A 22943-nucleotide genomic window follows, 5' to 3' on the forward strand; every position below is an offset into this window, starting at 1 on the left:
AAGCAGGATGGGACTGCCTGGGCTGGAGCTGGAATGGGACAATGAACTCCAAGGTGCCAATGGAGCAGAACTGATCCCAGGGAGAGCCCCCGGGAGCGCTCGTGCATTTTGGGGCCATTTTGGTTCATCTTGGGTGCAGCCCTGGCTGGGCTCTGGTGCTGCCCAAGGGGGATCCATGGAGGAGATCCTTTTAATCAATCCCTGCTTTGTTCTTTAGCTCTGTCCAGCCTCTGCTCTAGGGCAGCCTCCCCAAGGCATCACGAGTACAAACAAATTCTGTTTGCAGTGTGGTGGGAAATGTAGCGCTAGATGGGCTGGTTCTCATCCTGCAGCAGAGTGCAAGTGACCTCCTGCTGCACATTCTCCTACTTTTTCCCTCTATACAGCCCCATATTTTCTGCACCCAACACAGCTCTCTGAGTTACAGTGACTGTTTACCTGACTGGATCCATGGGAAGCATCCTAAGGGCTTCTGCTTGTGTACCAGACCATATATATTTCCTGGCAGGGTCAAGATTAATCAGCTGCTTTTTTAGAAGCACTATTACTCATTTGGGCTTTTTGGCTTTCATTTTTTAATGAGGTAACCTTCTATCTTTGCACCTTCATTTCCATCCTATGAATTAATCAGATCGGGTTATCCATACATACGCTCTCGATGTTCTTCTAGTTTAGATACAGCTTCAAGGTTCATTATTACATTCAGTCATCAAGAAATCACTTCTGCATCACAGCTGTATTCCACCTACAAAAGTGAGCGAGAGCTCTGTTGAAGACAACTGCAGAAGTCTAGGTATTTCACAGCAAGAAACATTAGGAATTGTGTTGATCAGTTCATAAGGCAAAACAGAATGAGGTATTAATTCTAATAATCCGCTAATATCACTGAGTAAATTTTGACAGGGAATGCATCTTGGTCTTGTAGTACTGGTATTAGGCTGCACTTTTCCTGCAGCATTCCTGCAACTTCCTGCAGTTTCTCCAGTATTCTGGTAACATGATGTTCCTGCAGGCGCTGAGTGGGAAGATTACAGTGGGAGATGTGATGGATGAGTCTCTGTGGAAGCAGAGAGATCTGTGTGTCTGTCTGACAGCCCTGGAGCCTTATGATCCCCTCCAGAAGCAATTGTGCCCTTCAGTCTTTGTACTGCTGTTTATTCAAGGTAGTGGTGGCTACCAAGCCCCATTTCCATGGCTATCTCAGTGACTGACCCTCAGTAGCTCTTGCAAATGCAGGAAACACTGCTTTTCAGCAGTTTTTGGAAAAATAGCAACTGTGTTCACAGCAAGTCTTTTTATTCTACAGTTAGTGAATCTCCTTCAGAAAACGGTAGGAAAATTAAAACCAGGCACTCCAGTTGAATAAAAAGAAAGCACATTCCTGTTTCACAGTTGGTTGCCTAACACAAACTGAAAGGAAAGTCTGAAAACAAATTAGATGAGAAAGGATTTTTAAGGATTATAATTTTTTGCCTAGATGGTTATTCAAATCAGTTTCCTTTGCCTAATTATTACATTTTCATTTTCATACTTATGCTCTCACATGTACATACAACGCATAGAAAACCTACCGTGACAATTTATTGCCTGCAGTTTCAAATTATTTGTCAGAAAAGATGACTGTCAAACTCAATGCACTGCTCTGTTCTCTTGTACAACAGAGATAAAACGTGCTCAGCACACCCTTTCAAGCACCAAGAAGTAAGCACACTATCAACTCAACTACAACTGCCACGTTTTAGAGGGTTTTAAGATGATAAAGGGGGTGTTTAAGGTGATAAAGGGAGTTCTGCCCTAATGAGGGGATGTTTTATGAAATGAAGTTTGCAGCAGCCAGAAAGGACATCATGTATTACAGGTGTCTGTAACACACCTGAGAGAGGCAGTGATGGTGTGAGCACAGGTGTGCTGCCACAGGAACAGGGGGAACCACAAACCTCCAGGTTTGCACCATGACATCAGCAAGTGGCCTGAAGCGACCCCCAGTTATAACATCTCATGGTTATGTCATTAAATCATGGATGACCATTTACTATCCCCTTCCTGCCTGTTACATCTGTGTTTAATGATACATCAGGCAGGAGAGAGCAGTTTCTACACAACCTAAACTTTCCTCATTGTATCTACTTCTTTACTCAGCAGCTTAGAAAACAAGACAGGAAAATGTGGTTTAATAAGACAAAACTGATGCAGAATGATGGATGCCTTTATCTGCATTTGGCACTAAACCTGGAGAAGTTGAATTTTTTTATATTCTTTATATTTATATATTGTTTATTATTTTCATATTTTTATCTTTATGTCTTTATATTATTTTTTATATTATACTTTTTATATTCTGGTTTGACTTTCCCTTGTACAGCAATACTTAACTCGCATGTTTGCAGATCAGTGGAAGTGCTTGGACAAAAGACTTTATATAATGTTATTTAACAGCACTTAAATTGTTGGTTACTTAGTATTCACAAGTGATAAAATAGAGACTTGGCTGCTGTCAGTTCCACTTAATCTGAGGGTGAAGAAAAAGCTCATATAAGGAGGAAAAAAAAATTCAGGAAAAGCATTAAGAAAAATACTGATTTCTAAAACTGATGGAAATATTATCTGACTTTAATAACTGATAATTACTGAAGACAGATCATTTGTGAAATGTTCCTCTTGAGTAATTTCTATAATCATAAAAAGTACTGTTATTATTCCTACTGAATTTTAAGAAGTTTCTGCAAAGAGATCAAAGAGTGATCTGGTAGTAGAAACAAAATGGCTACAGCAAATATTTGGAATCCTTTTTGTTTTAGCAAAGATGGATGAGAAAGCTCAATGCATTCCGTGTGAACAGATCAAAAAGCACTGTCCATCTAACATAATTGATCAAAAAATTACAGTCAGAAACAAAACCTAAAGATGAGATTAAGTAAGTATTTGTGTATCAGTGTCATAGCGATGTGGCATCACCTTTGTCTACACTGTCACAGAGGAGGAATTTACATTCTGATTTTTCTTTTAGGACAGAATGAACACACATATATAGAACTTACAGACATGGCAGAGAAGAATGGAAATATTTCAATCTTAGAGTAGTTTCTCTTGCCACACTTTTTCCTGTTGAAGGCAGCAAAGCTAACACGTCATGAGGCTCAGAGAGACAGACTTCTGCTTTACATTCATAAATTCTTTGTTCTTAAAGAACTGCAGGTAGCATAAATTAATGTAATTTAGTGTTCATTACTACAGGGTAATAGGATATGTTGTACACACATTATGATCAAAAAAACTAAATGAGCATTGAGAGGTTTGGCATCTCCTTGTCAGAAAGATTTCTGCCTAGCATCTTGCATTCTAAGGTTTTAAAGATAAACCCCAATACTCTGTGGGCTGCTATTGCAGAGTGGAATGTAAAAGCATTCTGAGTCAGCATCATATTTGTCCATTTGGTTTTTGTGGGTTCTTTGGATTTTTTTTTTCCTGTTTCTACAGGGGTTGGGACTTAAGGTATTTTGAGACGGTAGTTCACATTTAGACTAAGGTGTTTATTGTTTTTATTAATGTTATAGCTTTACAGCTGTGAGTTCTGTAGTCTTTCATTAGTAAGGTACAAAATTACTATCTCTTGTTATAAGGTCTTTTAAGGCTAAACTATCCAATTAAGAAATGATACTTAAATTATTTTCCCTTTTAACCCAATAACGGATCACTTGAAGCCCGCCTTGCAGACTTCTCTGTCCAGTTACAAAACATCACCCAAACCCATGAAGAAGAAGAAGGTGAAGAAGAAGGAAGAAGAAGATAAAGAAGAACAACCTGTCTCTGCCCTAAAACCTCCATCTTGCTTCACATTTTTTACTATATTCTACAACCTCAAACTCTGAGTTTTCCACCCTGTGATATTACACAACTCCACACCCATAATCTCAGTGCTATTAATCAATTTTGGAATCTGGTTTCATGACCTCAGGTTAAATGTAGTATTTTATTAAGTGTTAGTGCTTATTAGCACACAAAGTCTAAAATTCTCAGTATCCAAGGTCCCAACAGTTTTCACTGTTCCTCAGCAGCTCAGTGCCTGTGGTGATGTCTAACAGGCAGCCACTACAGCACCAGAGCCTGCAAGTCACATTCCAAGCCTTGGTAAGACCAGACAAGTTAGGTATTAAAACTCCTTCTCTCCCTGGTTCCTGCAGCCTATGAAAGAAAGAAACCCAAGCAACAGACCAGAAATTATGGGGGAGCTAAGACTGCAAGCAAATCACAGAGCTTGTGGGGTGCCTGAAGGATGCTGAAGGCACAAACAACCTTGGAAGCACCACTTAACTATTATCCCCACACTTCTCTTGGGTTCCCTTTTCTAGAACATCTGTCTACTTCTCATTAAGTGAACATCCCCTTAAAGGAGGTGAGTGTCAGAGCAGGAGGACTGTGCTCCAGTCTTTTCTGGAATTCGCAGCCTTGCCCCTGCTCTATCCCTGGAGCTGACACAGCAAGGCCACACAGTGAGTGAGGGGCATTTGCTGAGTGCTGTCAACACAGAGAGGCTCGGGAGGGGAGGCAGACGAGCCTCCCCTCTCCCTGCCCACCTCAGGCTGTAGGGAGGAGTGGTTTTTTCCTGGCCATGCTCTGCACTATATAAGGCAATCCAGCAGCTCAGGGTGTTCATTTCCCTGAACTCAAAGTCCACTGCTCACTTTGACTTCTGACTCCACCTGATGAATTACCTTGTCTGCAGTGCCTGACCTATAAATAAACACAGCATCTGTTGGGATGCTAGCTCTGAAAACCTGGCTCAATAAATCACTCACCAGAAGTTCCCAAAGCTACGAACACTCTTTCCTCTGCATCTGTCCTTCCCCCCTCCTCTGCCACGCATATATCCCTCTTCTCCCCCATCCAGGGGGAATAATTTCTGGGTTCTTGGTTTCTCTTTTTCAATTTCTAAAAGGCATACCTTCAAGAATAAGTAGGAAGATGGTCACAATTCAAGAAGATTGTTTGGTTTCCACAGGGGTTGAAGTTAGTCTGTACAAGTTCATTTTCTCCTCAGTAAGATAGGAGACTTAATGAGAATAAATGCCTGTGTTTACAGAGTAAAGAGATGAAATCAGAAAGTGCTTGATCCCAGATATTAACTTTCATCAGGCAGTGCAGCATCATCTTTTGACAGAAATACTTCTGGTTTAAGGTCATCATTCAAATGGCAGGTCTACTACAAACAGGAAAATAAGTTTTATTGAATGGCTTGAAATAATTTTATTAAATGTTTATGTTTTATACTTTGAAATTGTTTTATGAAATATTGTTTGATATTAAAAGAAAAAAAAATTGACCAGTCCTAAAGTTAGCAGGAGGGATCATGTATGGTTTTGGTGTTAAGCTTAAAATTTTGTGGGGACACCATCCACGCAGATGCAAATATCAGATGGTAATTTTTATAATCCAGCACAAATCGGAGCACAGGCATTGGTAAGAAATTACTTCAGTTAAAGATTCAAGGGTAAGAGAAGTCCTCCATCTGCCTAAGACTTCTGGCCTTGATGCTATGTTGAACAAGTACAGCCTAGCTACTCAGGTAGGATAAATTCATTCCTTCTCCTTCTGAAAAAAGAGAAAAGATGACATTACAAATATTTTGGGTAATAACTGATGCCATATAGCATCCCTTTGTACACACTGACCCTTTTGCTTTCAAAATCTCATTTTAAAATATTTTCCTCAGTACATTTTTCCTCTTACTTTTAATAATAGGTTCAGAATATAGATTAAAATACTGAAAAATGTTTAAAAATTATAATATTATCCAGGTTTCAAAGTGAAATTCAAGAACTCAGTGCCTCATTAGGAATTTTAAACTGCATGTGCATTTTTCAGTCTTTAGTGAAGGACTTCATATGCAACTTTGAAACACATTCCACAGACCCATTACAACTATTAAACCTTTGAAATACATTCCACAGACCCGTTACAACTATTAAACCTTTGAAATACATTCCACAGACCCATTATAACTATTAAACCTTTGAAATACATTTCATAGACCCATTCCAACCATAAAACTTTAGCATAGCTGATGAGGGAAGAATTATTTATAGCTTAGCCTTTGGCAGTAGGAATTTTAAACAATTTCTGAATCAAGCTCTATAACTTCAGAGGGAAAAAAAAAAAAAAAGAAACCTCTGAAGCCAAAGGGATAAAAAAGGAAAGTGGAGATGCTTTTTTCTATGAAAGTATTGGCATTTTTGCTCCTATTGAATTTGTAATTTTAACAGCAGCTCTTGTACTTTACACCGAAGGTCTTTGATGCATTTTGCCAACCATAATGAATACATCTCAATATTCCTCTAAAGCAGCGAGGTGGTGTCCTCAAACTTAGGATGAGAAAATGACACAAATACACAGAAAGGATTTCTGACCCATTTGTGGAATGTATTGAGCCACTGAATCAGATGGTGTGCAGATTTTAGATCACCTAAAAGCAAGCTGTCAGGCCAGCTCAGTGACCACAATGAGAGCACAGAGAAAGAGCTCCCCAGGAAGCTGGGAAGCTTTCTATTCTAGCAAGTACTGCCATAATGAAAGGAGCTACTGCCCCATTTAGGAACAGAACTCCGTATCTTTGCCTTCTTGAAAAATGCCTTTCATGCAAATATGTGTTTTATATATCTCTATATAAAATATCATCATGCTACCTATTGAAAATCAATAACTCCTATAGAAAACTGACTCTGGAGAAAAAAAAAAAAGATATTTTCATGATGCTCATATGGCAGAATATAGGACTATGAGGTAGGAAATAGAATGCTGAAGAGGTAAAGCTATTTTTGCATTTATTTCCCTTTGTTGAATGCATTATAGGTTTTCAGAAGCCCTGTGTGGTGAGACAAAGAGGTGCACAGGAAAGCACATCCAGCTAAACCTCTCCTTCTTTCCATCAGTTAAATGACACTAATGAAGCACGTGCTCTGTCCCCAGTACTTTCAGAACTTGGAGCCATGCTGTTGTTCCAGGCACTGAAAATTCTCTGTGCATGAAAGTAAGTCATTTTTTCTTGCTGCTAATGATTCAATTGAGAGATGAACAGGGATGAAATACAATAAAATTAAGTTTCTGACTGACTTTCAGTCAATATTAAGTCAGTTTCTTCCTTGTGTTCCAGAAAGGCAGTGTGTTTATCACTGTGAAGATTACAACAGGTTAGGGAGTAATCCCTGCTGGACAGCTTGTGTCTAAAATAGCAAAGCATCTTTTTATTTCATGCTACTTATGCTGGACTGATTTAGCCCATTCATGGCTTAAGCACTAAGTTTAATCCTCAGAACTCTCAAAACAAACAGTCCATAATACTCACATGAAATGCTGATTTCTTTCAAGTGCAACTGAAGAGATTATTCCAGCCCACACCCAGTTCCCAAAAAGCACTGCCCAAGTCAAGACAATGTGTTCTGACACTAAAAAGATCAGACTCTGAAAACATCAAGGTGAGCAAACTCTGCCCCAGCTTATTAGTGGAAATGGACCTTCAATTTGTCCTGTTTCTAGGCTTCTAATCAGCACTAAAGGATTTTCTTTCAATTTTGCCTGTATATTAGAAAAATGCCTAATGATTGGTGCATCTGGTTCTGCAAAAGAGCTATTAGTAAAATTTAGAACATACACAGCTTTGTTTAAATGTACCTGAGGCGTTGCCTCTATCTCCCCCATTGTCTGTTTATCCAAGAGGGATTTCAGAGTGTGATGTGCTCTCTCAATGATCCCTTAACTTGTGGGAGAGTGTGGAATGGCTCAGGTGTGAGGAACACCCCAATCCATTAAAAATGTGGTTACTTTTATCCCTGCACAGGCTGGCCCACTGTCTGCTTTTATTCCTTGAGGCACACCCAGCGAAGCAAATGCTGGCAAAAAGGGATGGCAAACATGCTTGGCTGTTTGTCTGAAAACATCGAGGTGGACTTTCAAGAGGATTGTCCTGCACATTCTTGCAAGGAAAGATACAAGGAAAGGAATGAGACAGTACCAAAAGGGACAAATCCATGTAAACCAGAAAATCTGGAGCCAACTCCCTCAAGTATTGATATTTCCATGCAGCAGGACCCAAAATGGAGCAGCCAGTGGGTGTGGAGAGGAAGTACTATTGAAGGATCACCTTGCCTGGACAAAATTAGGAATTGCAAAGAATTTAGGGGTGGTTGCATGCCAGTGGAAGCTGTTTACTCCACACATTCAAAAGCTGGAACTAAAGTTATGTCTTATAGGCAGCAATTCATTCCACAATTTCATCAATGGAGAGCATTTGATGTAAGTATATGAACTTGGCATCAGCTGGCAGCCACATCAACCACTTGGCAAGCAAGGATTTAGAGACAGAACTGCAATTTTCTTCCTAGAAGTCTGTCAATATTCCATCTACCCTTGGCTGCACAACATCCAGATATAATTAACCAGCTGGTGAGCACCCAGAACTGCTCAGCATCCTGCTTGCTCTGGGCATCAAAACCTCTCTGGGATACTAGGAAAAATATTGAGAGTCACATTCCTATAACCAACACTGCACACAGAGTTGTATCAGCATTAAACCCTTCAGGTGTAGTCACATCTCTGACTTGCACAAGATAGGAATCCCAAAAGGAATGTTATGAGAAGGTGAGCAATATTTTCAGGGTTTCAGCTGTAAAGTCAAGCTCAGGGTTGATGATGTGTGGTGTCAAAACGTCTGAAAAGCTCTTCAGGGCACAAGAATTTTATGCACAAAAATCAGAATCAAGAATTCTCAGTCAATCACACTAAAGTATTCAGTCTCAATTGACTTTTTATTCTATCTATTTAATATTCTATTTATTTATAAGATAGAATTGAATAATTCTATTTAATATTTATTTTTATGGAATCCCTTCCATTGCATCTTACAATTTATTTTCATTGGACAAACTTATCTGCTTTGTTGGACAGCAGCACTAATGGTGGCTGCACATTAGGGTCAAAGATCTAAATAGTCCTGCTAAAAGGAAAAGTGAGAAATTACTAAGGTATTTCTTGAAATACTTACCTCCTTTCATGTAATTTATTTCTGGTATTAGAGTTACTGTGCAATGTCCTGGATCAGTGCTTGGGCCACAAATCCCACTATTAGTGCAAATGTGTTCTACTAGTACAAATTCACTGGAAAATCTGAAAGCTGGATGGATTTGCCACCCTCACAGCCAAAATTATATTACTAATAAAGCTCATTTCTTAATCATAATGTCTCAGCACCCATATACAGACCAGAGTTTGTTTATATTGTTTTCAATTTTCTCTCCGAATTAAATTTCCCTCTTTATGTTCATATATCATCTACATTCCGTAATTTGTGTTACTGGAAAAAGCAGTGACCAAGTTAACCATCAGAACTTATTTCCTTCAAGAACTTTCGTTTGTTCCCTTGTCTACCTATTTGAGTTCAAGCTTAGGGGAACATATTTTTAAAGAATATAAGTTGAACTCGCATAAAGTGAAAATCCTTCAAACTATGGGTAGTTAAGAGTGTTAATTTTTCCTTAAAGTTTCAGCTGGTTCCAAGCCCCATCTAACCAGTTCCTAACCCCATTGTTACAGACTATATCCACCCCTCATTTTATCTTGTTTAAGGTTGTCTCCTCCTCTCAGACAGGGAGGGAGCAGGAGTATAAATGAATATAATCCAGCCTGTCCTGCTCAGCCTTTGTGTCACTGCCTGCAGGCACAGCTGGGCCACTTCAGCCTCAATTCAGTGTCTGCCAGCCAGTGAGCAACCAGAAACTGGGCATGGGCATCACTTAAAACACTGTTCCATGGACATTAGTTCAAACTGTGCCAGCTAGGCAGTATGGAGCTCTGTAATAAGTACACTTTTCTTCCAGAGACAGACACATCTTCCAGACAAATCTCCCACTAAATATTCACTAAAATATTGAGCCTTAAAATTCAACAAAAGTGATGTCTCTGCAATTCTGAGATCCCTCTATTACCACTTCCTCTCCCTCCAGTAGCAACAGTTTTCTCTTTGGCAGAAAAGGTCACTTTGATCTTGCAAAACAAGCTTTAACCTCAGTCAGGGACCATCATAGTTCTGTGTTTTGTTACACCTAGGACAGACCATTTGGATCCCATGCTTTGGCTCTAAATTAAATGTGGGTAATGCTCATGATGACCCATCAGGTGTTTGGGTTCCACTTCCATTGCTACTTCTTATTGTTACCTCCTTAATGCAAGTGCCAGTAGCAAACTGTGATAAAATAAGTAAAAGTGAGAGATGTGCTCTGCCCATTTGAACAGTGATTAAAGCACAGAGCATTCGTGTCAGAATTTAATCCCTAGTGCAAGAAATCACCATTTACTTGATGCAAGCCCAAAGAATGGTTTGTAGTTAATATTCTGAATTAGAAACTTGTCGGTGTCTCAAATTACAAAAAAAAAAAAAAACCCAAAGAAACCCCAACAAACATGTGGATTTGTATTACAGCTATCTGAATACAGCAACAAAAAATAAAGGATATCAGAATATTACAGAATATATTATCAATCACAGAAAAAAAAAATTCCATTTAGTTCTGTGGGATCCATCCACCAGGCGCACCAAAACCAGAATTTTCTTAGTAAAAGCTTCAGTGGATTAATGAATTAGCTTTTCATGACTGACATATTGGAGATCTTCTAAATCATTGCAGCACACATGCAAAGTGTAGCCAACACTGTCCATGGCACTCAACTATCCAAAAACCTTTCAGGAATATCCTTCATCAGAAGTGGCGAGGTGATGAAAGTAGTTAGAGAGGTTAAGCAAACAAAGAGGAGGAAAGCAGTTCATAAAACAGGAGAGTCCAAGGATTAATTTGAAAATTCCTCTTCAGTACCCAGAAAAAATAATTTTTCTGTCTGTGAAATGGGAGGCAGAGAGGAAAAAATGGTGGCATTCTTTCAAAGCCTGCACATGATTTTAACATTGCACATTTATGCCACTCTACTCATGTCACCAGAAAAAAACCTCGGGGTCTGAGCTGCATCTCTCTGTTATTCAGCCCAGCACAAGAAGGTGCTTCACTCACGTTTTGCTTTTCAGATTGTAGATGTCACAGCTTCCAAATACTCCAATCCATGAACTCTCTTACTACTGAAACAGAGAATGCTGACAGCCCAGAGCCAGTAGGGTCAGTCTGGGCTCCAGATGGGTGATTCAGGGACAAAATGCCTCTTTAACTCCTTTATATACACACATAAAGCCTGGCCTCAGTGCTGGGGCCTAAAAGAGCATCAGTGAAAAGAGCAAATGCAAATCACAGGGGAATTTAAACAAGCAAGTTTGACTAAGAAGGTAGGAAGTAAGTGATTGTACATGAAGGGCTGGGATAGGAATAAAGTATTTCTTATTTTAAAACAAAACAAAACAAATTTAATTTAACTAATTAAATAGTTAATTTTTCTTGTTCTAAAAATATGTTTTTGTAACTAATTGTATCAGTGTGGAAAAATGTATAGCATCACAATCTCTGTAACTGAAACAGTTTGCCTCCTGAAAACCTATAAACAGAACAAAAGTTTCACCTAAAACCAATACACAATGACCATTAGTTCATAGGGTGACTGTAAGAGGCTATCCAATGCATAGAATTTCTCTGAAAAATCCATTTCCCTCAAATGCCTTATTTTAAAAAAATAATTAAGCAAAGTTTAGGCCCTTATGAGACATAAATAAGTATGCTTGTTAGCCACAGTAGTAGAGGTAGAAAGAAAATACCTCACAGGCAAGTGGCACAGATTTAATATTAATTTTCTTCTCCCACTTCAATGTTTAGGAAGTACTGTAACAATGTACTAAGGCCTTAGGTTTTTAGATTCTGCTATCAAACCATTTCCTTAAGCAGGGGCTAAATGCATTAATACATAAAAATAAATTGAACATTTTTCAATATGACCCCAGGAAAGTGTTTCTTATAACTATGAAACTTGCAGCAATGACTAGGCAAAACCTGCTTTCCTGAGATTGGAACAGAGGCATCAACTTAATCCTAGCCAACTCTCAAATTATTTAACCAGAACAAATCCAGTTGTTTCTTTCTGCAGAAACCCTCCAAGCTCAGCCTTTCCTCTTAGTTCCTATTGCTGAAGTTGAAACACAGATCACCATATTTTCATTTTCATACCTGCAACCCCTTAGTCTCTCATAGTGACACATCCTGACCATTTTCAATGAAGTTACTTTCAACTAAATTAATTTTCTTGTCTCTACCACCAAAAGACTGCTCTCTTTTTCAGCCTGTCACAAATGCCTGACCCAAAGGGTTTTATATTGAATGTATTTTGTAGTTTTGTAGTATAGCCCTTGGTCTGGACATGGGCTCTTGAGTCATCTCCAGCTCTGTTTAAGGCAGCTGTCACCATCTCTCTGTCCAGCTTTCGTGCAGATTGTCTCTCACTTTCCACTGCCTTCTGGATGTGGGATGAATTCACGGCAAATCATTGTCAAATTATCTTTTGGTGGTATTTTTCTACTGCTGCCCATCAAGCTTGGGAGTTACCAGCTTTAGGATGGGCCTCTGGGAGCCAGGCTTTGTGCTTCCAGGGGAAATGGAGCTGATTTAGGGTTATTCTCATCACCTGCTGCTCAAAAGAGAATTCCTGCTCCACCTGCATCTATCCTCCTGTCACCACTTATTTTCACCCTGTAGGGTTAATGCATTTCAATTTTCAAACCACTCATTTCAAACCTCAACTTCCACATTTCAAACCTCAACTTCCACATTTCAACTTCAAACAACTCATTTCCCACAATAGGCTGCTAAGTACCAAAAGGAAGAATCTCAAGGTTTTCTTGTACTACACAGTATAATTAGCAATCCAGAATGTTCTTCTAAACTATAATACATAATCATATAATTTATTTCTTATTTTCTTACTATAATATGCAATCACATCACGTTTTTCAAATTTTCTTAATTATACCAGTTTGGATGTGGAGGTTAGGAACAGTGCTTTACAAATTGATATTTAGTCATTTGAATGAAAGAGGAAAAAAAATTAATGTATCCTAGTACTCCTTGCACTTTGCAGTCATTTCAAAACATCAGGAAAAGGTTCTGGGCTTCATGCCAGCTGAAACTACTGGCATAAAATCTCATAAAGTGACGTGCACACCTTCAGCTTTTGAAGCATTTATTCACTGCTGACAGAGGAGCTGCAAAGAAACCAAACTCCAAACAACAAATTACTCAATTCCCCCCTTGCTTCACATAATCACACAGGCAATTTTGGAAGTTCGCTTTATGATCACCTTTCAGGTGAAAATTATTCATGAGTTGGACTACTTGACAGGTAGAACTTTATTTATCTGTCAAATATTTCACCAGACAAGGAAAATAACCATTCTGAGCACAGAGTAAATAGCTTTGGTTAGATGAAGGAAAAAACCCTGCTTTTCTAGCATGAAGCAAATATCAACAAAGATTTATTGCTGATTTTCAATACAAGTAGATGGGTATTGGAAAGCTGAGCTACAGCTGCACACTTAGCAAGATTTCCCCATGTGTCTCCACGATTTTCTGTTTTCTGGAGTGGGCACCTGTGTGACCCTGAGGTGGAGTAAAGGGCACTCTCAACCTTGCTCCTTTTGCCCTCAGAATGAAAGCACAGAGACTCTCCAGGGCACAGAAGGCACTGAGGGGCCATTTGCTGGCTGCAAATTGTCCCTCCTGCTGCTGGATTGATCCTTTATTCTGCTGCAACAAGTCCGTGTTATGGACAAAGTTTTCAGCTGCTTCTGACAGTGACTGTCTGGGCTGATGCCACAAGTTTTTGGGTAACACAGTAAGATGAACAAAACCAACCCTTTCTTAATGAAAATAAAATAAAGAAATGAAAATAAATACCTGCTTCCAAGCCAGATGAATAGGAACCTGCTTTATCACAAAACCTACAATGTTTTACCACAAAACTTAGGCAAAGTACTTGCAGACTAAGAGTTCTGCTTTGGATTCCAGTCATGCAGACCTTGTAAGAAGAGGCAGAGCATTCCCTGGGCATAGGGCTGAATTTCATTTTATAAACATTCAGGGATATGTGGTTTAGTTCTGCCTCACTGGGACTTCGCCTAACGCTAACCTGCACCTATCTCATTTATAGATAGTTACTATGAACACACAAACAAACATTTTCTTGGCTTCAAAGTAAGGAATTCATTTCCCACATCCAACCTGAAATGAAGATATCTATCAGTGGAAATCTCTCCAGGTTATGTGTAATCCCCACAGTTGCTTGCCCTTGCCAGTCAAAGTCTGCAGAAATTTAGCTTGCAGCACCTCTCCTCCTGGCTTGGGTAGGAACACAGCTTTACACCAAAATCCCTCTTAGAGGTGAAGGATAGACCTATAGACTATAGGTAAATACTGTATATTTCATAGTATTTAAAATACCATTTATTAGTAGTATTTTATATTTATATTTTATAATTACATATATATATTTCATATTTATATGAATATTAACATTTAATAAAAGTATTTATATACTATGAAATACACTATGAAGATATATGAAAAATATTAAGTACTTAATTAAGTATTTCATAAGTACTATGAAATACACTATTAAAATACCCATAATATTTGAAATACTATGAAACACTGGGTGAAATATTGGGTTAGGGTTAAAAATTGCTAATCAGTACGGAAACCACTCCCAAAGAAGAAGCACACTCTATTTGCTCTCACAAAAAATTCCCCACAAAAACCCCACAAAATAGTTAAACTAAGTTATTCTAATAAGTATATAAAAGAAATAGAATGGCTGATGAATTGCATAGACCACCAGTATTTTAAGATTATATTCAATTTTCTTACATTTAACACTTTAAAAAATATATCCAGTTTTATTTACAGCCACCATCGTTAGTTTCTGTGCTCTCTTGTGTGATTTATTCTTACTTCAATAAATAAAATGTCCATAATTCTAGAATTTCTGCATGCCATCTTTTGTAATTTTTTTTTTTAGTAAAATACCCAATCTACTTTTAGTCAACAAACTTTAATCTCTGGCATATTTGCTCATCTAATATTTTCCTTTTCCTATTAGCATCACTTACCCTACTTTAAAATATTGTAATTAAATTTTATCCCCATCTGTGAAGTCACATATAACACAACAAAGTTATGCCCTGAGGACATAAATTAAGTGAATAACAGGGAGTCAAAGGAAGGTCTTTTCTCATGGTTATCTGAAGATCTAAGGCCTTGAAGTAATTTCAGGAAGAGATGGGAGCCTTGCGAGCTGCATATGGGAGAGATGCTGCCTGGTGACACTTCCCCCTCTATGACAGAGCACCTCCAGGGCCTTGAGTCTTGGCTGAAATGAGAGACGAGATCTCCTGCTACCACCTCAGCTCTGACCCAGTGGCCTTGTTCAGAATTCCTGACTCTGAGGCTTACATTTTGCTCTGGAAAACCCCTGAGACTTCCAGCACTGCAAACAGTTCCACTCTGGAGACCTGTGGCTATCACCAGCTGGTTCCAGAGGGATTACTAGCACACACAAGGCTGTCTGCAAGCTTAATGCCAGTGTTTTGTGACTAATTCACCCTAATTAAAATGTGACACAGATCTACAGAATCTAGGTCGAATTAAATAATTGCTATCTGAAGGCTCTCCATCGACATGCATGAGCCTGCAGTGTTGTCGGGATGCCTTGTGAAGGCTGGCCTAGAGCAGAGGCTGGACAGAGCTAAAGAACAAAGCAGGGATTGATTAAAAGGATCTCCTCCATGGATCCCCCTTGGGCAGCACCAGAGCCCAGCCAGGGCTGCACCCAAGATGAACCAAAATGGCCCCAAAATGCACGAGCGCTCCCGGGGGCTCTCCCTGGGATCAGTTCTGCTCCATTGGCACCTTGGAGTTCATTGTCCCATTCCAGCTCCAGCCCAGGCAGTCCCATCCTGCTTGTTTTTCTCTCTCCAGCCCACGCTGTTTGTGCTCTTGGGGCTGAGATTTGGATCATTTGTCCTTGGTGCCCAGCTGGAGAAGGAATTGTTTTGTGTCCCTGCTCTGTGCAGAGAGCTCAGCATCCCCTCATGTGAAGCTCAGAAGTGCACACTAAATCACTAAAGAATGTGAACCATACAAAAGCTAAACCCTGAGGCATAAATGGGGTGTGATATGGGTGCCTCTGTCAGGAGCAGAAGCCACAGAACATCTGGGGAGTCTGGTCTGAGCTTTTGACAGAGCTTTTGGGTAGGCTTGGCGTGATAGATACAGATATATATCTGGAGCTGGAGACAAAGATCCTGCTGGGGAATTTCTGCCTATCCCAGAGATCAAAAACTGATCAAAAGTATCTCCTGGCAGCCCTTGCTCACTGCTCCTACTGAGCTCTAAATTCAGTAAAAGCTTTGCTGTTTCTCAGAAACAAAATCCTCCCACTATGATAAAATGATAAGTCACCTAGATATTGAGATATTTTAAGAATATCTCTGATTTTGGCTAGCACAGCAACAAATAAGCATGTCCTTGTTAATTATGCAATAAATTTCTAAAGGTGACTGATAAGCCATGGACATATGTAAGTATCTATGCTGCTAGATATAGAGCTCCAAGGGAAAACCAGTTATCATTCACTCATCTAAACTTCATGGTTGCAAAGTTGACAAAGTCCCTGCTCACAAATAGGTATTTCAAGTGAAATTGATTATATCCATAGGCAAAATGGATTATAAACAAAAATTTGAAGGAGACACTTTGATAATACCATGATGCAGGCAGTAGAGTATTTTTTGTTAAAAAGTACTTTGCAATTAAATACCCTTATTTCCTTGAAATTTTCTTCTCTAAAAGGTACAGAGAAAATTATAGTTGTTAGGTTTGTATCACTTGGTCCAGCTCACAAAACATTCATGCTGGGCAATTTCACTTGGATTCAAAAGGCTGAAAACTCCTGGTGTGCGCCATGAGAAATGCACTCCCTACATACTTAGGAGGGGCTTTACTTTGTTAACTAAACTGACTCAACACAAATATAGGTACAAACACTTTGTAAGCACTTCCTGATCTCAGAAAAGTGTTTTATTAACTGGACTCTTGTTCTTTAAAAAATATATTGTACCATGTCCAGGCAGCAAAAAGTTTGGGAATTCTCAATTATAATTTTGAAAATTGCTTGACTGCTCATATGTTCTTATATCCTAGAGCTGGCCTTGGCTTACTAAGAAATACAGCTCAGCTGTTGGAGTTTGCATCAATTGTACAATATTTCTCTCCAATTTATAACTATTTATCCTGTAATCAAATTCGAATGATTATGGACACTTTGGAAAAGGTACATGTCAGTATTTGCAAACACAAAAAACTATGCTTTCATTTTTTCATTCTTGACTTAATTTCTTCTACTCTGCATTTTTATATATGTTTCTATTGCTGCTATAGAGCTTATTGAATTTTTAAATAAGCATTGTGGTTTAACCTCAGCCAGCAACCAAGTACCATGCAGCCACTTGCACACAGCTTCTCCCTTCACTGGGATGGGGAGAGGAATCACCAGTTATGGGGATTTGTGAAGGAATTTTAAATTGAGATAGAGATGGGATTTCTGAGTTGGTTTTGATTATGTGATTTATTGTTTTTATTTTTTATTTAGATAGGAAGGCCGAGTTTGGTCTATATTTTTACTGTATGGTTTAGAAGGTTATAAGACTTCTAGTTCTGAGAGCTTTTAAGGATTTATTGATCAATAAAACACTGCTAATAAACACAAAGATACTTATGTTTTTGCTTCAATCTTTAAATATTTTATCAATTTATGCTACAGTATAAGTTTTCTTAGTTATGTTTTGATATATGAACTTATAGTACTGGAGTCTAAACTTCTTGTTTATCTTTGTACTTACTTTTATGTCTTAAACTCTAAAACTCTGAACTTTCTTCTATTTAACTTAAGGCGTTTTTGGTTTTAATGATAAATTCTTGTTTCTAGTACTTAAGTTTGGAAGTTTTTTCCAAGGTCTCAAATCGAATCCTGTGTTTAGTTCTAAGCTTTGGTTTACAGGCCCAAAGTTCTGAGAGTTCCCTGCATTTCAGATTCCAACAGAGTGGAGCCAGAAGAAAAAACTCATCAGTTGAGATGAGGACTGTTTAACAAATGACATAAAATAAAGTATTATAAGATTACTGCTGTTATAATTGTTGTAGTTGTGGTTATTGTTGTAATGAAAGTGTGAGAGAGAAAGGGGTAAAATAGCCCTTTTAGGTATTTTAAGTATAAAAAAGGGGGGAAATGGGTAAAACGCAAGAGGAACAAGTGATGAACAATGCCACTGCCCAGCCTGTCCCCAAGCAGTGACTTTGCCCCCGACCCAATTCCCTCAATTTATGTACTGGGGATGACTTTCTGGGGATGGAAATCCCTTTGGCCACCCTGGGTCACCTGTCCCAGCCCTGCTCCCTCCCAGCCTCTTGTGCACCTGCCCACTGGCAGGGCCTGGGACACTGGGAAATCCTGGATTTAGGGTAAGCCCTGCTTAGCAACAACCAAAAATCAGTGAATCAGCGTGGTCTCAGTTATTCTCACCATGAACCCAAAACACAGCTCTGTACTGCACTTCTACTGTACATAGTTTCTCTTCTATTCAATACCGTGGGTATTGTCTAATTTTGAGAGAACCTTTATTCAGTGTCTCCTAAGATAACAAATAAATTTAATGTCACATGGCACAGATAGGTCTCATGGCAGGCAGATGGTGTTATGCACAGTCTGTAAAATGCCCCTGAAAAAATGTGCATGATTACACGTAAAATTGAAATGGCACTAGCGTTGTGAATACCACAGAGCCCTTCTTAGCAGAAATCAAAAATCAGTGTGGAATCAGCGTGGTAATCTCATGATGAATCTAGCACACAGCTCTGTACCAGCTACGGGGAAGAAAACTAACTCCATACCAACCAAACCCAGGAAAATAAGGTGAACATATTGTAAAAAGCTAAAAACACCACCTCTGCAACATATAAGAGACAAAAAAACAGACAAATGTGCTGATTTGCAGTTATCATCACTTGCCTTTACATGACTATCAGACCAAGCTCCCTTCCCTAGGTCATCTGCACAAAAAACCACTTCTATAGAAGATGGACAAAATCTGAAGCTGGAAATAAAAATCTATCATCTCTGCCTCATTGCTTTTTTTCCACTGAGCATCATTGAATACTTAGATGTCCCCAGGATGCTTTCCACTTTATTATTAAAGGCATGAAAAGGGGCACTTCCTAGTGGAAAATGAACTCTTATTTGTATCTGTCCATACTGAACACCATATGTCCAAAGAATAAAGCACAACACACTGGAAGGGCTTTAGCTGTTAATACTTATGATCACTCCAGCCTTCTTTTTCCACTTATAAATGATTTGTTAGAAGACCACAGTTTCTCCAGATATATACATTATTAAACATCACAAGGAATTCTCAGGCCCAAGCCAGAATTGATTTCAAGCAGCTCCCTGGATATTTTCCTACTGTTGGGATGTCATTCATCATCAAAATTGCATGAAATTGTGCTGTTCCATGGGCTAACAACAATTTAAACTAGAAGAAAATGAAAATTAATAGCAGAGTGATTTCTGATAGACATTAATGTTTGGATTAATAATTCCTAATAAAAAATGTATGAAACTTCATTATCTGCCAAGAAGTTAAAGTTAATTGCAAATTCTGTCACTGGTTTCCCTTTTATGCGGACAGTTACTCCCCCTGGACCTCATCCTTAGGGATTTTGGTTTGGATCTTCATATTGTATCACCAGTTCTCTGTAAATATCAACTTGGGAATCAGCACTCAATCCTTGAATCCTTCCAATTTGGCGTGCCATTAATTGCACTGTTCTGTACTTGTTATAATAATTTCTAGTAATTGACAAAGCCTAATATATATAAATACATAAATAAAAATATATTATATAAATAGATAATATATTATTGTATTATATGTAAGTATAGATAATATATATAGCAATTGTTATTTATATATAATGATATACAATATATATTATATAATGTATTGTATCTAGATATAATATATAAAATATATATAATATATATTCTATATAAAATATACATATAACGTATATAATATATAAAAGATATTTATATATTAAACAAAATATTTATTTTTATATATAATATTTATATATAATATTATATATACACACACACTCATTTTTACCCCTTGACTGCAAGTACTGTAGCAATGGAAATAAAATTCACAGAGAATACAAGTGTATGCAACACAGAGATCCACTTGAACTATTCAAGAAGTTCCACAGCTTTATGTAATTAACCAAAAAGAGAATTAACATTTCTTTCACTCTCATGCAAGAAAGAGTGGTCAAGCTTTTAAAAAAGGTCAATCTTTAGATACTGAACTGAAAAATAAATGGGAAATATATTTTATTTTATCTTGAAGACTTGATTTTTGGTGTGTCTTATAATGGAGGAATGATTTTGCATTGGTCTCATGTGTTCTCAGAATGAACTCAGAAACCTGCTGTTCTCTTGCAAGTGACTTTCACCTGGAATAGCAATAATTGTGGTTATCCTTAGGGCTGAATTGTATGTGCTAGGTGTAAAATATTCAGATGCTTGGAAATTAAATTATTAATACTGTAAAATCCCTTGGCAAGTAAGTGAACCACACATTTGTTACATTTCCCTTGCAGGTTTTGTTGGCCAAAAACCAGATGGCTGTTGACACATGGTGGAATACAAGAGGATTTATACTCTATTTATTCTATATATTTATTGCTCTCTCACAGAAGCTCACCGTTTTGAGCATATCACTGCCATTGGAGCCAAATCATGCGTACTCTTCCATTGTCTCATTAATTACACTTCATTAATTGACTCATGATTTCTGAACACTCACACTGGACTGTGAAAAATGTCTACAAATCAAGGCACATATTCTCACTCAATAATTCTATCATTTTTATAATATGGGCTGACTAATCTTCAGCTCATATTATAAAAGCTCGCACACCTGATTTTAACTATTAAGATGTCACTCTTTCCTTTATATTTGAAGTCATACCAAATCTGTATTAGTAACTGTTTTTCAAAAGTGATTATCTTTACTCAAGTGCAAGAAACTTATTTTTTAAATGTAAAAACTAGAAAGCTTTCTAAAAAGGAGCATGCAAGTTTCAGTGACAGTGGTTTTCTAAACAGCTGCCACAGGTGAATTCTTCCTCAAGTAGTTTGGAGATCAAACAACACTGAGAAAATTCAAGTCCCTGAAAGATCTGGGCCCTCCTGAAAATGTCCACATATCCCATTCACCAAGTCCTTCTGTAACACAGAAAACACTTGCAGTGCTTTCTGAAATTTACCCTTAAAATGTTCAAACATATTTCTACATATTCTTTGCTATTTTTGTAGAAGCCACTTATTACAGTTGAACTCTTAAATATATGGAAGAAAGTAATATGCACTAACCTGCAGCCTGGAAAATGGGAAAATTCATTGCATTCAATAAAATACAAGATTAGCACATTAAAAAAATATGAATAAGGAAACCAAGTGTTAAAACAGCTCTTTAATCTGGTCACTGCATGGTCAGAGCTTTCAATGAATTATTTCTCCATATTCCTGCTGAGGAACTGATTTTCACTTGCTCCTCACAGGGGACTTCAGGTGCTGCCCACAACTATAAACTCACCACAGGAACCATGAAGGAGCTGATATAAAGAGACAGGCTATCTAAAATCCCTTCAGTACCAAGAAATGCCTCTCAGCATCAGATGCTGCACCACATAATTTAAAATATAAATTTTTAAAAATTAGCTATAATAAAAACAAATTATAATATAAATAAAATCAGAAACAATATAAATAAAAGTATAAATATAAATAAAAGTATAAATATAAATTTAATATAAATAAAATTAAATTATAAATTTAAATATAAATAAAATAAAAACAAATTAAAATATAAGTAAACTTAAACCAAAATAAACTAGAAATAAAATTAAAACATAAATAAAATTAATTATAAATAAAATGAATAAATTTCATTTTGAGGAAATACACTAAAGTACTTTAAGCAATGCAGCTACATGTAAAATTTTGCAGCAGTGAAAGCTTTTCCAGCAGTGGCAGGGTAAAAACCATGACTAAACCCCAGCCTGGGGAAAGCAAGCCTAGCTCTGATGGATGAACACCTCATTCTATGTACCTGAGTCATGATAACTAAAACCAGAAATTTTTAAATTATAATTTTACCAGCAAATAAGACAGTGCTCTTCTCCACCAGTGTTCCTGTTCCTGACAGGAAGATCCCCTTGTGAGGCAGACCTCCTCTCCAGTCCCTACTTCATCCAGCTGACCTTTAGGGGGTAGAAAGATAATTTCAAAAATAAATAATGAGAACCTTTGCCTTGAAACAACTCATCTTTAGAACAGAACCCCATAAGTTAAAATAGCCAATTAACACAGCTATAAGAAAAGCTTGTAGAAAATGAGAGGGATTTCACAATTACAAATATTCCTGGTCAGGTGCTTTTTCTGGAGGGAACCATGAGAAAACTGTTTCTTATAGAGAAACTGTTTCTTCTCTTATAGAGAAGTCTCCAAAGCATTAACAAAAGGGACTTCTCTCCTTAAATAAACTGAAAAAAGACTATTTTAAGAGCAGTAAACTGAAAATTTTAGGTTGGGATTCTTTAAGTTATCAATGAGAAAGGAAAAGTTATAAGGAGAAGAGATGTGTCCTAAAAGTTTTGTTGTAATTCTTATTATTCTTTCTTTAGTTACTATAAATAATTTTTTTCTTTGCACCCTTTTAAAGTTTTGCGCCTATTTTGCCTTTCTCCTATTCCTATTTCACAACAGGAAAAAAAAAAAACAAAAGTGTTGCAGAATATGTCCCAGTTGAGGTGGCCACGATACCCAGAGTGTCACCATGCAAATCCAGAAAG

The 22943-nt window shown here is 37.7% G+C and overlaps 1 long non-coding RNA gene across 2 annotated transcripts in view; it reads right to left on the reverse strand.

The window, feature by feature from the left end:
• LOC140684223 (uncharacterized) overlaps positions 1-22616 on the reverse strand; it is a 35114-nt gene extending 12498 nt beyond the window's left edge. Inside the window, exon 1 of one of the 2 annotated variants that reach the window (XR_012056167.1) lies at positions 22249-22616. This is a non-coding gene — a long non-coding RNA (uncharacterized lncRNA). The remainder of the gene's footprint in view (positions 1-22248) is intronic. The other variant, XR_012056166.1, reaches the window with a different exon arrangement.
• Positions 22617-22943: the final 327 nt, after the last annotated feature.

Source organism: Taeniopygia guttata, chromosome 5, assembly GCF_048771995.1.
Source record: "Taeniopygia guttata chromosome 5, bTaeGut7.mat, whole genome shotgun sequence".
Classification (NCBI taxonomy): Eukaryota; Metazoa; Chordata; class Aves; order Passeriformes; family Estrildidae; genus Taeniopygia; species Taeniopygia guttata.